Here is a 14,646-nt window from a genome sequence, read left to right as displayed (position 1 = left end):
CTGTTGGCTCCTCCCTCATCCCTGTCTGGATACTGCTATGCTCCTGCCTTGTTGATAATGGACTGGAGCTCTGAATCTGTAAGTTGGTCCCAATTAGATGTTCTTTTTTAGAGTTGCCTTGGTCATGGTGTCTGATCACAGCAATTAGACCCTAACTAAGACAGGTGATAAAGGGAAGTTTGAGATGAGCTTTCTCATTAACTGGGAGCTGGGAGGACTACTACCCTGCCTCAGTATCTTATGAGAATGGGTGTGAAACTGAACTCTGCCAATTCAAGTCAGGGAGGGTCTCATGTAAACCAATCTAGCCTTGAGCTCACTACATACAAAAGGATGACCTTCAACTTCTTGATTCTTCTGCTTCTACCTCCAGTGTGCTGGGATTAGAGGTATGCACACCACTCAAGTTCTCTGTGGTACTCTCTGCACACTAGGCAAGTACTCTATCAAAGGACTTATATCCCCAGCTATGTGTTGTTTTAGTTAAGTCTACATGTGTGGGATATAAAATAAGTGATTATTTCTGGGGTAAAATTTGAAGTGTATGATGAAGTTCCATTTAGTCAAAGAGTGCACTGGATCTCCGGGAGCTGGAATTAGAGGCAGTTCTGAGACACCCACCATGGTAGGAACTAAATGTAGGTTCCAGAAATCAAACCCAGATCTTCTGGTAGAGCAGCAAGGGTTCTTAACCACTAAGCCATCTCTCCAGTCCCCAGATTAATTTCTTTACTATATGTGTATATGTCTGAGTTTAAATGTATCACATGAGTACAGGCGGTCACAGAGGCCAGTACAGGGAGTCAAATCCTTGGGGACTGAAGTTACAGGTGGTTTTGAGCTGCCAAGTGGGTGCTGGGAACTGAACTGAATCCACATGCTTTGCAAGAACAATAAGCATTCATAACTGCAGAGTCATCTCCCCAACTCCTGGTTTTATTTTTTTTAAAAAATATTTTATGTGTATTTGTCTGTGCATGTGTGCATTTATGGGTGGCATGAGTGTGCATGTGTTCATAGAGACCAGATAAAGAGGTTGGATTGCTTAGATCTGGGCTCGCAGGTAGCTGTACGATATACATGGGTGCTGAGAAGTGAACTCACACTCTCGGCAAGAGCATCCAGTGCTCTTAACCATCACACCGCTCTCCAGTCTCCAACTGTTATTATTTTGAATACAATGTAGTTACCTCATTGGGTACTTCCTTCATGTTGCAAAAAATAACATAATCTCTTTAGAAAATATTAAAAACACCAGTAAGCAAATGAAACAAAATCAAACCCCTCTATGATCTTTCTAGGGAGCTAGCTACTAACCATTGAGCTGCATTTATTAAAAATATTTTTTTCTGTGCAATTTATATGCACAGGATTATGCACACTAGATTGCACTATTTTATAACACCGTTTTTCTTTATTTCAAAACACATCTAAAAAATATTTTTATCACACACAATATGATTTTAGACTTTGTAATGTTTTCATGGTGTTTAGCTTTGGGAGAGACTGTGGCATACTGAAGTAAGTCTCCCTAGGTGGAGTCTAAGGTGTTTTCAGGTTTGTTTTTATTTATTTTTTGCCTTTTATGAAAAATATTAGAAGAAGCATTATTGTAGCTAAGTAATGAAAACATGTATAAGCTTTTCCCTCAGGGTAATTTCTTACCAGTAGAAATTCTTGGTCAAATAGGCAAACATTCCTTTCTTTGTGTGTTTGTTTATTTCTCTAAGTCCTAGAAATGGATGGTAGACATGCAATTTTAAAATCCATTTTTATTTATACTGGAATGAGTAGTTTTTTTTTCTGATTGAAATTCTTTTAATAACCACAAAATATTTCATCAGTAATAGTTTTGTACCCCGAGGAGAAGTGTGCACTTCCCCAGAGTTTCAAAAGCTCATTCTTGTATTTTGAATCATGAACTTGACTCTTACAACACTGGAGGTGGGCAGAGAGACATTATGATTTCTCATTATATATTTTAAGTGTGTGTGTGTGTGTCTATGGTGTATGTGTTTATGTATTGCATGTATGTGTACATGTATGTGCATGTGTGCTGAGAATAGCATTTAGATCCCCTTGATTGTATGACAACCATGTTACAGGCATAGCCATCTTCCCAGATCAGAGGAAGAAAACAAGACTCAGAGCAATGAGCTCAGAGTCACTCAGCTTGTCAGTGATGGAGTGGAGCCTGCTGCCCTTCCACGTTGTCCCCTGCAGCCTGCCTACCTTCACTCAGCGTGGTAGAGACCATTCATCTTTACATCATGTTCATGTGACAGACACCATTAGCACCATGTGTTCACCAGACCTGGGTTTTTTAAGTTTTACACCACACCATTTAAAAAAAAAACCCTATCACTCTAGATTATTTTTCTTGCACTGTATTGCTTTCTCAGGTTAGAGATGGGTAGGTTTCTGGTGTGCTTTGGACAGTGGACATGGGGAAACAGTACCTCAAGGAGGGAGAACAAGGTTGTGTGGGCAGAAATCAGAATGAAGGTTTTAACTTGGCCTCTGGTAGGCGACCCTTTGACCCCAGTGACATGCTGTGGCCTCTAGCAGCAAAACCATTTTTTCTGCTTCTGATGGTCAGGCTATTTCATAAGCAGTCTGTTACCTTAGAAATAAGCCTGGCATGATATTTTCCTTCCACCTCCCTGACTTCACTCACCCCATTGCTCTGCTCTGTGGGCCTTTATGTGTCTGGCTGTGCATGCTCTTGCCTTAGCATACATGCAGGGAAGAAGTGTCTGTTGGAGGCCAGAGTCTAGAGAACACACCAGAAGCATGGCAAAGAAAACTGGAATAAAAATTGGGGAAATGGTTTATTGCATAAATGTGAAGGCCAGAGTTCAGATCCCCAGAGCCCACATGAAAGCTGAGCAGACATGACAGCCACATGTAATACCAGTGCACAGGAGGCAGCAGATCTGGCAGGCTGGCCAGCTAGACTAGTCTAATCAGTCAGTTCTGATTTGTTTCAGCATAAGATTTGACTCAGCAAATTAAGTACAGTACACTAGAGGAAGATAGTCAATGTCAACTTTGGACCTTTACATATGTGCATGCCTGTGTGTGAGTGTGTGTGTGTGTGTGTGCACGCGCACACGTGCATACACTATATTCACGCACCCTTTCACCACTGCAAACAAGATAAGCTGGAAGATTCAGCTGGGGATGCATGGAGAGCCTTGATATTGAGCAAGACATTAGTATATTGTCATGTAGGCACACGGAAGTCATAGGGAAACTCACAGCTTGTGGCTGACATCTAGACACCCTGTCTTGGAGCATCTGTCTGCTGTCTCCTTCAGCTTCTCTCCCCCAGTCTCCTCTTTGCTGTCTCTGCTCCCAGTGGGGAGCGTCACTGAAAGGTGAGGCAGCTGTTCACATCTCCTTTATAATGGAGGTGTTGTGGTTTTTCCTTCCCTTAGAGGTTATCACATAATGGCTTTCTGGTAGAGAGACATGCAGCCTTGCCTCCTTTCTCTTGGGTACAGACTGAGGCACACATCCTTGCACCACTACTTCATGCTGGTGTCTGATTGGCCAAGTGGGGCTTAGGCAGGAGAAGAAAAGATTTCATTAGCTGTTGCCAAGGGGAGCATGCTTGGTTGCTTTGCAGTGATTGGTTTGTGGGAAGTCTCTTCATTCTTAGTCAAGCTCCTTCGGATGTAATCTGGATATGTGCAGAAGAGTGCCAAGAAAGAATTGTCAAAACCTGGGTTCCTTCCTGGCCAGGCTTTATCCTGATGAGCCCCCTTGTTCATATTTGCAAGATTAATCCAATCACCCTTCTCTCCCCATCACAGGGCCAAATTGAGGATAGCATGAGAGGAAATACAAACCAAGTGTCAAGTGGTCCGTGCAATTCTTCAGGCTCTCAGCAAAGAGACAAAAGTGTTTGCATGCGAGAAATTGCATCTCATCCAATGACCATCATAGGATTGGTTTATAAAAAGGAATGAAAAATCCAGGGGCTGTGGTCATTGAAGCAGGCTATTTGAGTGCTGAGCAAGCCTTTTGGGGCAATATATCCTTGAGCATATTTAAATTTTTACTTGCTTTGAAGTTCCTAAAACCTACCAGAGAAGTTTCTTTGTGCAGTGGATGATGGTTAGCACAAAAGCTCATGAGAATGAGTATCTGTGAGGTGTTCATGACAAATGGACAATCTAAGTCACATACTCTGTCCCCCAAGGCTTAGGGACCGTTGAGAAAGAAAGGTGGAATGATTGTAATATCCAGAGAACCAGAGAGGAATGAATCAGTGTCTTTGGACATGATGGGTCACTGCACTCATGAGCTCAGAGCAACCTTGGCTGCTTTTACATGGTTTGCACAGGATCAAGCCAGTTAGCATTCCAATATAGAGTAAGAGGTGTGGGGCCCTCACAAGACCCCCAATCCCTGTCTTCTTGGGAAGGGAGAATCAGCTTTCTTTAGGAGTTTGGTGCCCAATAGGTTGACCACACTCCTGTGGATGGCCTCTATGGTGGTTTGAATTAAAATGACCCCTATAGCCTCAGATATTTGAATGCTTGGTCATCAGGGAGTCATTATTTGAGAAGGATTTGGAGGTCTGGCCTTGTTGGAGGGAGTGTCACTGGGGCAGCGGGGGTAGGGGGGTGGGGGGTGGGGGGTGGGGGGGCGGTAATGGGCTTTGAGATTTCAAAAGTCCATGCCAGCCTACTTCTTTCAAGATCAGGTTGTAGCTCTCAGTTACTGTTCCAGGACTGTGCCTGCCTATATGCTACCATGCTCTCCACCATGCTAAGCCTATGAAACTGTACCCATGCTCCCAATTGAATGCTTTCTTTTGTAAGAGTTGCCCTGGTCATGGCATCTCTTCAATAGAACACTGACTAAGACAGCCTCTCACCCTTGAGTATGTGGGTGGCACAAACTGGATTTGGTAGATTATAAAAAGAAACGTGTGTGTGTGTGTGTGTGTGTGTGTGTGTGTGTGTGTGTGTGTGTTAGTAGAGATAGCCCAAATGTTAAGAGCACCAGCCGCTCTTCTAGCGGACGCAGGTTTGGTTCCCAGAACCCACATGACAGCTCACAACTGTCTATTACTTTATATCCAGAGAAACTGATGTCTTCTTCTTGCCTCTGCAGGCAATGCATATATGTGGTGTACAGACATACATTCATGGAAAATATTCACTTGAGTAAAATAAAATGTGAAAACTAACAAGCTTGGGAGAAGATGGGAAGGTGGGAGGTGGATCTGGGATGAGTTGGGGGAGGAATGGGGGAAGGGGTATGCTTAAATACATTGTGTGCAAGTATGAAATTCCCCAATAGTCAATACAATGTCTTTTTAAAAAGAAAAGCTTATAGCTGGACCTTTGCTATAAGATTCATGGCCTCATTAGAATATAAAACTTGGCTGGAGTGCCTAAAAGCACTGGTGGTGGACACTGACTACATGTTTGGATGACAGTCTTGTGAATCTAGTTGTGACACCCAGGCCTTAGTTTTCTGCCTGGCAAAGCAGGTGTCTTGTTAATAGCAGGGCCGTCCTCAGTCTGCGGGGAAGGACTGAACAAGGCAACGCAGGTGATGCCCCAGCTCAGCCCCACCTATTACAGGAGTTAAGCAATTTTGCATGCTTCTAGGCTGCTGTGGCTGACTGAGGAAGGGGCGGCTGGATCATCTGAATGCAGAGACTCTGCTGAGAGAAGGCGAGCAAAGAGGAGGCCCCGGCAGCGAGAGAGAGACTCTGCCGCCCTGGGAGATGGATGGTAGGGAATTCCATTATCCTTGTCTGTCTCCATGCTGTTGTCTGGGAAACACATAAAGGTGACAGATCATTGTAGTTTCACACCACCCCCTCCTCCAGTCCTATCTCAGCATGTGGCACCCACCTTCAGAGTTTTGGGTGGTTGGGTCACTCTGTCTCCAGGGGTGCCTGTGACGCACTCTGCTGCAGGGTGGTGCAGAGCTAGGTTGGGAGGCGCGGGGCGGGAGAGTCGTGCCGAGCTGGATTCGGGTTATGGCAGGCGTGGGTGTTTTATGGCTGTGGCGCTGAGGCTTGCTGGTGGCTGTTTTGTGGGAAGCATCATCGCCAGCCTTTTTATTACCTGCATTCTAGGCGTTTTCTCTGCAGAGCGTGTCTCTTCCTTCCTGGTCTATCGGAAATATCCAGAAAATAATCATAAAGAAGCTCCAGAGGACCCAAATCAACCCATACCCACCACACACTTACTTACACATGTGTAATTGTGAGGGTCACCTCCCCTTGGCCCCGAGGATGCCCACACAGAGGACTAAGGTTCAGCTCTGATGGAGCACGGAGAAGGCTGAATGCAGCTCTTCCTGCCTTGTGGTCCCCACCCTCTTCCTCTTAAAAGGGTTGAAAATAGAAGTGACAGTTATATCTGATGCTCAGGTACTCGGGCCACATTTATATGGTCTGCATCTGCAATCATGGGGCTCAGTAAACTTCCCTAGCAAGGACACTGCCAGAGTACACTGAGTGGCCTCATGGTGTCCTCCTAAGGACAGGAGGACAGGGTGTGCTAGATGGTAATCGCAGTCCTTCCCTGCATCCAGAGCTGAGGGAGAAGAGAATTGCCACCCTCCTCCTGCATCCTCTGCCACTTGACTTTGTCGGGATCTCCTGCTCTTCTTGAGTTGTGTCCATTCAAGCCATGAAAACATCATCCGAGGAGATCCCTGTGTGTTTATCAACATTCTGCAATTCTCTTGACATTGGCCTTGAGAGGGCTCAGAGTAGGGGAGCGCTTGGTGGACACCCTCATCCCAGTGCCTGTTATCTGTATCTGCTAACTCAGTGTCTTCAGCTCCTGGGAAGGCCAGGGCTCCAGGGAGAGCCCCATATATTCAAGCAAATAGATCTGGTCAGCTATTGCCTGGCAGCTGCCATTTCTCCTTCTAGAAGCCCTGTGACACTCAAAACCTGTGCCTTGTGGATGAAGGTTAGGGGACCTTGGTACTCCATTTTGTCCAGTACCCATAGGTGTGCCAACTTCCTGCTAGGTTTTAAAATTTCCCCCAAGTCCTCCAACAGAGGGAGCTCTTAGGCATCACAACCCTAGCATGTCCTACCAGAAACCAGGGCCACGGCAGAGCGTTGGTTCCCATTTCTGCTAGTCACAGATTCTTCTGTTGCTGATGTAGTGAGACACGTATAGCTTTGCCTCTGATAGCTTGTGTGATTGGCAATGATGGTTTTTGTGTGTTTGATCTTCTAGTCTAGGAGGTGAGACAGTGATGCAGAACTCCTGATACCCAAAGGTTAAGTGAAGAGAGAAAGAGTGAAAACTTGGAAAACTGTGATGGAGAATTTGCTAGGGACACAGGGGTGTGCACCCTGTATTCTGAACCACATCCTTACTCCTCTGGGGTCCAGCATGGGAGGGTGGGATGCTAAATGGAGAACAGAGAGAGGATTCCTCCCATTGCAGATTGGTAGCAGACAGTGAACACACACCGTGTGAGCCTTGCTTCTGAGAGTACCTGGCATGGAGAAGTAGTATATATTGAAGGAAAAACCAAATGCAGGAAGTTATAGAGAGCCAGCAATTGAGCAAGAAACAGGACAGACCACCCTTGCTGTAGTACTGGATTAGTGGGAATATCTAGTTCTTTAATTTTACCATTTCCATATAATTCTAGGGTGTTAAAAACTGTAAATAAAGCAGGCATAGAGAGATAGGCCAGCAGTTAAGAGTAGTTACTGCTCTTGCTGAGGACTTGACTTCAGTTCCCAGCACCAATGTCAGATAGCTCACAGCTGCCTATAGCCCCACCTCAGGCGGGATCTGATGCATTCTTCTGGCCTCTTTGGGTACTACACAGATGTAAAAATTCACACACATATACATATAAATAAAAAGAAAAATAATAAGGTTTCTTCGTGCAGGTTGTGTGAGACTATGAACTCAGTCTGCTGGATGCAGAGATTGCAGGCGTGCACCAATGTGCCTGGATTCTGATTCATTTATTCTTGCAACCCTAAGTGTTATCAGAGGGTGACTCTTTTGGCCTATGACAATCTGGCAATTCTGAGAACACACACTAAGTGAAACCTCTGGGCTGAGCGGGGACATAGTCTTGAACTTGGCCCTCCAGACATTTCCCTAGACGGCCTCCATTCATTCCTCAAGCAAGAGCTCTGTGATAACAACCATCATCTGCCTCCTGTCCGAAGTGGTCTCATCCTTTATGCAGATGCCCAAGCCAGTTATAGGTGTCACTTAAGATTCTTTTCTGTCATGTTTTATTCTGAATATAAATTAACCACAATCTCCTTACTTTTCACTTCCTCAATATCTCATCATCTCACTTCATATTTTCAATTTAATTCATACCCCTAATCCTTACACTCCAGTGTGATGGAAGCTATCCAAGGATCTCCTTATTTCAAAGTGTACCACCCCCCCTCCCTCAACTCTAGGAGCCACAGAATGGTTCAATTTCATATCTGCCTGTACCTGTCTCCACCCAGATGTTAAACTGTGCTTCCATTACAGTTTGAGATCTTGTTTGTTTGTGTGTCTTTGATACAACCTAGGGAATACTATGAAGCCAAGGCCAGCCCAAAAATCTGTGACACCATGAAGCCTGGCTGTTTGGCTCTTTATTTGGTCATCAGGGTGCTCTATCATTGAACTCTAGTCACCCATGTCTTCAAAGTCTTCAGACTTTTCGACCATTTTCTATGCCTCCCTGCTGTCTGGCCTCCCCTCCAATCATTGCTCATCCTTCATTGCTTTCATATCTGGATGAGATTCTTCTCCGTCAAGTATGGACTCCATTCATGGAATCATGATCACAATCTACTGCACATTGCACTTGTTTCTTTCCACATACAGACTGTGATGATTGGTTCAAATTTCTCATTTCATTGAATTAAGAAGTACCAAGCGTGGTGGTTTGAATATGTTTGGCCTGGGAGTGGCACTATTAGTAGGTGTACCCTTGTTGGAGTAGGTGTGGCCTTGTTGGAGGAAATGTGTCACTGTAGGGGTGGGCTTTGAGATCCTCCTCCTAGCTTCTCAGAAGACAGTCTCTCCTGGTTGTGTTAAGATCAAGATGTAGAACTCTCAGCTTCTTCTCTAGCATCATGTCTGCCTACACATTGCCGTGCTTCCTGCCATGATGATAATGGACTGAAACCTCTGCAAGTGTAAGCCTGTCCCAATTAAAGGTTTATATGAGTTGCCTTGGTCATGGTGTCTTTTCATAGCAATGAAAACCCTAACTATGACACTAGATATCAGGGCATCAGTGAGGCACAGATTTGGGTGTATCTATGAGGGTATTTCTAGAAAGGTTTAACAGAGGGAAAAAGTCCTGTCCTGATTATTATTTGTACCGTTCCATGGTCTGGGCTTTCAGAGTAAATACAATTAGAGAAAACAAGCTAAACCCCATCACACATCTCTCTTTGCTTCTTGATTGTGGATGATGTGTGATCTGCTCCCCGAGGCTTCTGGGCCTTCTCCATCATGATGGGTCCTCTCAAACCACAGACCTAAGTAAACTTTCTTAAGTAGCTTTCATCCAATATTTTGTCACAACAATGAGAAAAGTAGCTAATATATGCTCGATCTCTTAAGTGCTATGATTGCAGGGAGGCTGGGGAGGCTACACAGGGCATCAGCACTATTGTAGAATTTCAACAGTGGGTCAGGTCCATCCTTCTGAGGATGTTGAGGCAGTGAGTTCAGTAAGATAAAGTGAGTGGGACCTTAAGGCTTGAACAAGATGGGAGTAATGGAAAATATGTTCTCAGGAGCTCCTGATTGCTGGAAGCCTCCTTATTAGGGAGTTAGAGGTTAGGTAGTCATCAAAGTTTGCTAGTGTCTCTTTGCAGCCTTCCCATTTGAACTGACACTCAGCTTCATAACCTTCACTGTAGGACACTGGGGTGACTTTGCTAGCATCTGCTTTGCCTCTCAGGGCATCATGGGGAAGAAATGAAGATGTCCCAGGTAGAACATTAATTGGCTTCCTCAGGTAAATGTGCTCAGTAAATGGAAATGCTGAGCCATTCAGAGTCCCCTCCTTCCTTCTCTGTCATCTTGGGGAGCAGAAACAGTGTTTACACAGCCATGAAAAAACATCTTCTCCAGCACTTGAGTCTTATGGGAGGATAAAAATATGCACACAGCAACAGGCCTGACACACGAAGCAGGAGGGCCGTCTTTCCAAACTGTTCCCTGGGATTGGTAACTTGTAAACCCAAGTTTAATCTTCATTAACAGAAGAAATGCTCACAGAAGGTGGACACATTTCTGCTCCCCCACACTGGTGATGTCATAGACCAGACCATGCTTCTCACTGCTTGCTTTTTTGGTGGTTCACAATCAAAGGAGGAAAAAAAGCCCACCCCCTTTTTTTCTACTTGACACTTATGTGACTTGCTGAAGCCTGCTGCACTGGATATTATCGGATGGACACTGTTCAGTCTTGAGGAGAACAGGAAGCATTCATATCCATCCAGGAAGACTGTCGGAACAATTCTCATGTGTTCTTATACTCACACGTGCTCATCTCTTGAGCAAAAGACATGGCAGCTTCATCTTGGACTATTGCATTAGTTTCTTTTCTCACTGCTGTGTCAAAATATCTGATAAAAGTAACTCAGGGAAGGAAGGTTTGCGTTCAGCTCATACTCTCAGGGTATAGTCTGTCATGGCAAATAAGGCATGGGATAGCTGTGGTGGCAGGTCAGGAGGCAGCTGGTCACTTAGTATCTAGAGTCAGGAAGCTGAGAGGAAAGCTGATACTCAGCTTGATTTCTTGTTTTAATTCAGCCTGGGACCTCAGCCCATGGGAGAGTGGCTCTTCCTTTCTCAATTAAACACCTCTGGACATTCTTTTAGGGATATACCCAGAGATGTGTCTTTTATGTGATTCAAACCCAGTCAAGTTGATGCTGAAGTTTGACCATCGCAAGTCCATGTCCCCTCAGTGCCCATAGGTATCACTTTCATCCACACCTCCCATTTGCTGTGTCTCTGCCTGATAGCTGATTTGCACCATAGTTCAAAATGATTGTAGCTTTGAGTTTCCTAGGTCTTCACAGCCAACATTCAAAGCAGTGTCTTAATTGTGAACCCCTGTAAAATAACTAAAAAGCAAATCCCATAGAGAAAGAGAGAGAGAGAGAGAGAGAGAGAGAGAGAGAGAGAGAGAGAGAGAGAGAGAGAGAGATAGAGAGAGAGAGAGAGAAGTAGAGGCCAGCCATGAGCATGTAGAGATAGAGGCAGGGGGAGAAGGATGGAGATAGAAGGGACAGAGGAGGAAGAGAGGACGAGAACAAGAGCAAGAGAAGAGGAATTCTTTTTCTAAAATCATAAAATTTCAAATTTATTTATTTGCATTCCAAATGTTGTCCCTCCCTTCCTGGTCCCCCCTCCACGAGTTCTTCACTTCATCTCCATTTCTCTTCGTTTCTGAGAGAGTACTCCCCCCACCTACCCACTCCTACCTCACCCCACTAGCATCCCCCTTTTCTGGGGCATCACATTTCTATAGGATTAAGCACATCCTTTCCCACTGAGGCCAGACAATGCAGTCCTCTGCTATATATGTAGCAGGGGAGCCATGGACCAGCCCATATATGCTCTGGATAGTGAATTAGCCTCTTGGGAGCTCTGCTGGGTCCGGGTTAGTTGATACTGTTGTTCTTCCTATGGGGTTGAAATCCTCTTCAGATCCTTCAGTCTTTCCCCTAAGTCTTCCATAGAGGTCCCTGACCTCAGTCCAATGGTTGGCTGTAAGTATCTTAGACCATTTCTAGTTGTTGACATTGACTTTTAATCTATTTGGTCCTGGGAAAGAAAAGTTTGAAATGTTCTTGCACCTAGAGCCTTTCTTTGCTCCCAACTGCAGGGAGATCACACAGCCTTAAATCAGTGGCTTGTTAGGGCACCCTGGGAGAGGCAATAAGGTAGCCTCCTGCCTGCGTCCTTGCCTCCAGCCTCTGCTCACAATTCTGTGCAGTTGCCAGATTCCCTTCCCCAAAGCACAGCCTTGATCACGCCATTCCCCCACTCCCGGCGACTTAATGGATCCCTAGTACCAGAATGTATTATAAACGTGAGATGAAATACATGCTGTCTACAGTCAGGACTTAATGGATATCCAGTTCCCAGCTTTAAAAAATTCTCTCTCTCTCTCTCTCTCTCTCTCTCTCTCTCTCTCTCTCTCTCTCTCTCTCTCTCTGGCCTGTGTGTGTGTGTGTGCATTTATGTGTGTTCCATACTCCACATAGGGAAGTGATGACAACCTCAGGTGTCATTCATAGCCTTCTATTTGGCTTAAGATAGTCTGTCTGTTGGTCTATCATCTATATATCTCTCACACATATACACACATTTATTTCATTATGATTATTTGAGAATTTTATATATGAGCCTTGTATTTACATCATTTCTACTCCATACTTTTCCTTCTTCTGCTTCTTCCTCCATCCCTCACCTCCCTCTCAACTCCAAGACCTCTACTTCTTTATTCACGCAAAGAAGTTAAGCTTCCTTCTTCTGTTGTTATTGTTTTACACACAACACATACACACACACACACACACACACACTACACAACACACAACTCACAGCTTGTTCACTCTGTTTAGTGTGACTTGTATGTATATGATGTCAGGGCTGATCACTTGGTTTTAGATAACCCGTTAGAGGTCCATCACAGAGGAAGATTATTTCTCCCTCTCTCAGCATCCCTTAGTTGCCTTAGTTCTTTCCTTAGTGGTGGGGCCCTATGAGATTCCCCTTATATGTTAGCAGGTCTACTGGTGTACTTGTTCAAGTCTTGTTTAGCCAGCCATATATTGAGGCATCATGGGTAAAGAGTCTCTGTAATTTATAGGAGACTCAATCTCACAGCAGATTTTCTGGTCCTCTAGTACTTAAAATCTTTCTACCCCATCGTCTTCTGAGATGTTCCCTGAGCCTCATTTATATGTACATTTGTCTATGTGCACGTGAATTCAGATGTGCTCAGAAGCCAGAAGGTATCAGATTCTCTGGAGCTGGAGTTACAGATGATTGTGAATTGCCTAGCATAGGTGTTCCTAACTACTGAACCAATGTTTTACTCCCAGTTTGATGAAAAATTTGAGGCAAGGTCTCACTATATAGCCCTGTCTTATCAGAATGCTCCATGTAGCCTGGGCTGGCCTTGAACTCCCAGTGGTCCTCTTGCCTCAACTCTCAAGTACAGGGATTATAAGTGTCCATCATTAGGCTTAGTCATTTTCTTCTGTCACCTTGCATCTGTCACTTAATTACTAACTTCCTTAAGCCATGTTCTCCCTTTTCACCTTGCCCCAAACAATGCCCCATGACACTATTGTGTTCTAGCTTTGTATTACTTTTAGAAGTTGGTGACTTTATTCCAGAGAGATCATGTTGGTTACAAAGACTGGGGACTAAAAGTTAATCAAACATTTTTGCTTCATAAATAAAACTACCAGGCTGTCAGTGAACTTGCTCATTATTATTCTGAGCTGTAAACTGACTTATCAGTTGTGTGACATTGGGTATGGAGATGTGCAGGAGATCAGCGCCTTTCCAGGGCCCCTGCAGTCCACCTATGGCTGGTAGCCAGCCTTTGGGGGAAAGCCAAGCTTTCTCCTAGTGAAGACCAGGCGCAGATAAATGCAGCCTGTGATAAATCTATGGATTTTCTGGCTGCTTTGGAGCGGAGCAAAGAGGGGTCTCCCACTCTCCCTTTCTATGAGGGTATGGGCATGGGAGAGTCTCTTTAGCCCTCAAGCCACATGTCCCTGGGAGATGGAGACTGCCTGGCTTGTGGTCAGTCCTTCCCATTGGAGAAGATAGAGGGATGAAGAGGTAGGTCTCCCAGGTGGAAGGTTCTTGACCATCAGCCTCTCTGGGAGCAATTCATTGGGATCTCTGTGGGTAACATCCATAAGCTGTAGAGTTATGAGGACCTTGGACGTCTGTAACCCAATCCATGCCCTCTACTGATTGGGAAACTGAGGCCCCGAGAGGTCTCTTGACTCTCATCCCCTTTCATTCCCCATCCCACTCTTTACAGTCGAAGGTGATCTTGGAGAGTAAAGGACATGTTGACCTAGGCAGTCATGGGTGGAGAGTGCTACAGAAAGCCACAGGAAGCCCAGGGGAGCAGGCCCTCATTCCCCTTCCCCTTTCTAAGAGATGTGGATGGTTCTCTCAGAGGAACAGAGACAGGGGAACAAAGAGAATTCATAGAACCTCTAACCATGGAGGGCTGAACGTTTATCAGTTAAGAAGTGCTTTGTAACCTTCACAGAAAAAGCTAGAAGTGGGTGAGAAGAGAGCTTACAAAATGTAAGTGTTGCTCTGTGCAGCAGCAAGTTTAATAGGGCGCAGACGCACCCGTGCTTTGAATCCCAATGGGTACAGTGCTGCCTTTGTCATTAAAATTCGAAGGTAGATAAACAGTAAATATGTCCAAGGATAATTACTTAGTGCTGAGCAGAGCTCAAAGACTGCGAAGTTTGGGCTTTGCTGGGTCAGTGCCACGGAGCCAGGGGTGTTTATCTACAGCTTATCTGAGCTGCAGAGGAGGGCACAGTCTGGCAGGCGCTCTCCCAATGGCTGTATTTGAGAGGTTTAATAATACCAGTTGAACAAA

At 44.9% G+C, this 14,646-nt stretch overlaps 1 long non-coding RNA gene across 1 annotated transcript in view; it reads left to right on the top strand.

Moving 5' to 3' along the window:
* Positions 1–14,646, top strand: part of LOC115032324 (uncharacterized) — a 28,269-nt gene that overhangs the window by 12,096 nt on the left and 1,527 nt on the right. Inside the window, exon 2 of the long non-coding RNA XR_003837985.2 lies at positions 5,631–5,756. This is a non-coding gene — a long non-coding RNA (uncharacterized LOC115032324). The remainder of the gene's footprint in view (positions 1–5,630; positions 5,757–14,646) is intronic.

The sequence above is a fragment of the Mus caroli genome, unplaced genomic scaffold (genome assembly GCF_978045245.1).
Source record: "Mus caroli unplaced genomic scaffold, Mus_caroli_1 scaffold_13, whole genome shotgun sequence".
Lineage (NCBI taxonomy): Eukaryota > Metazoa > Chordata > Mammalia > Rodentia > Muridae > Mus > Mus caroli.
The sequence above is the reverse complement of the archived record's forward strand: the minus strand, read 5'-3'. Positions and strand labels throughout refer to the sequence as shown.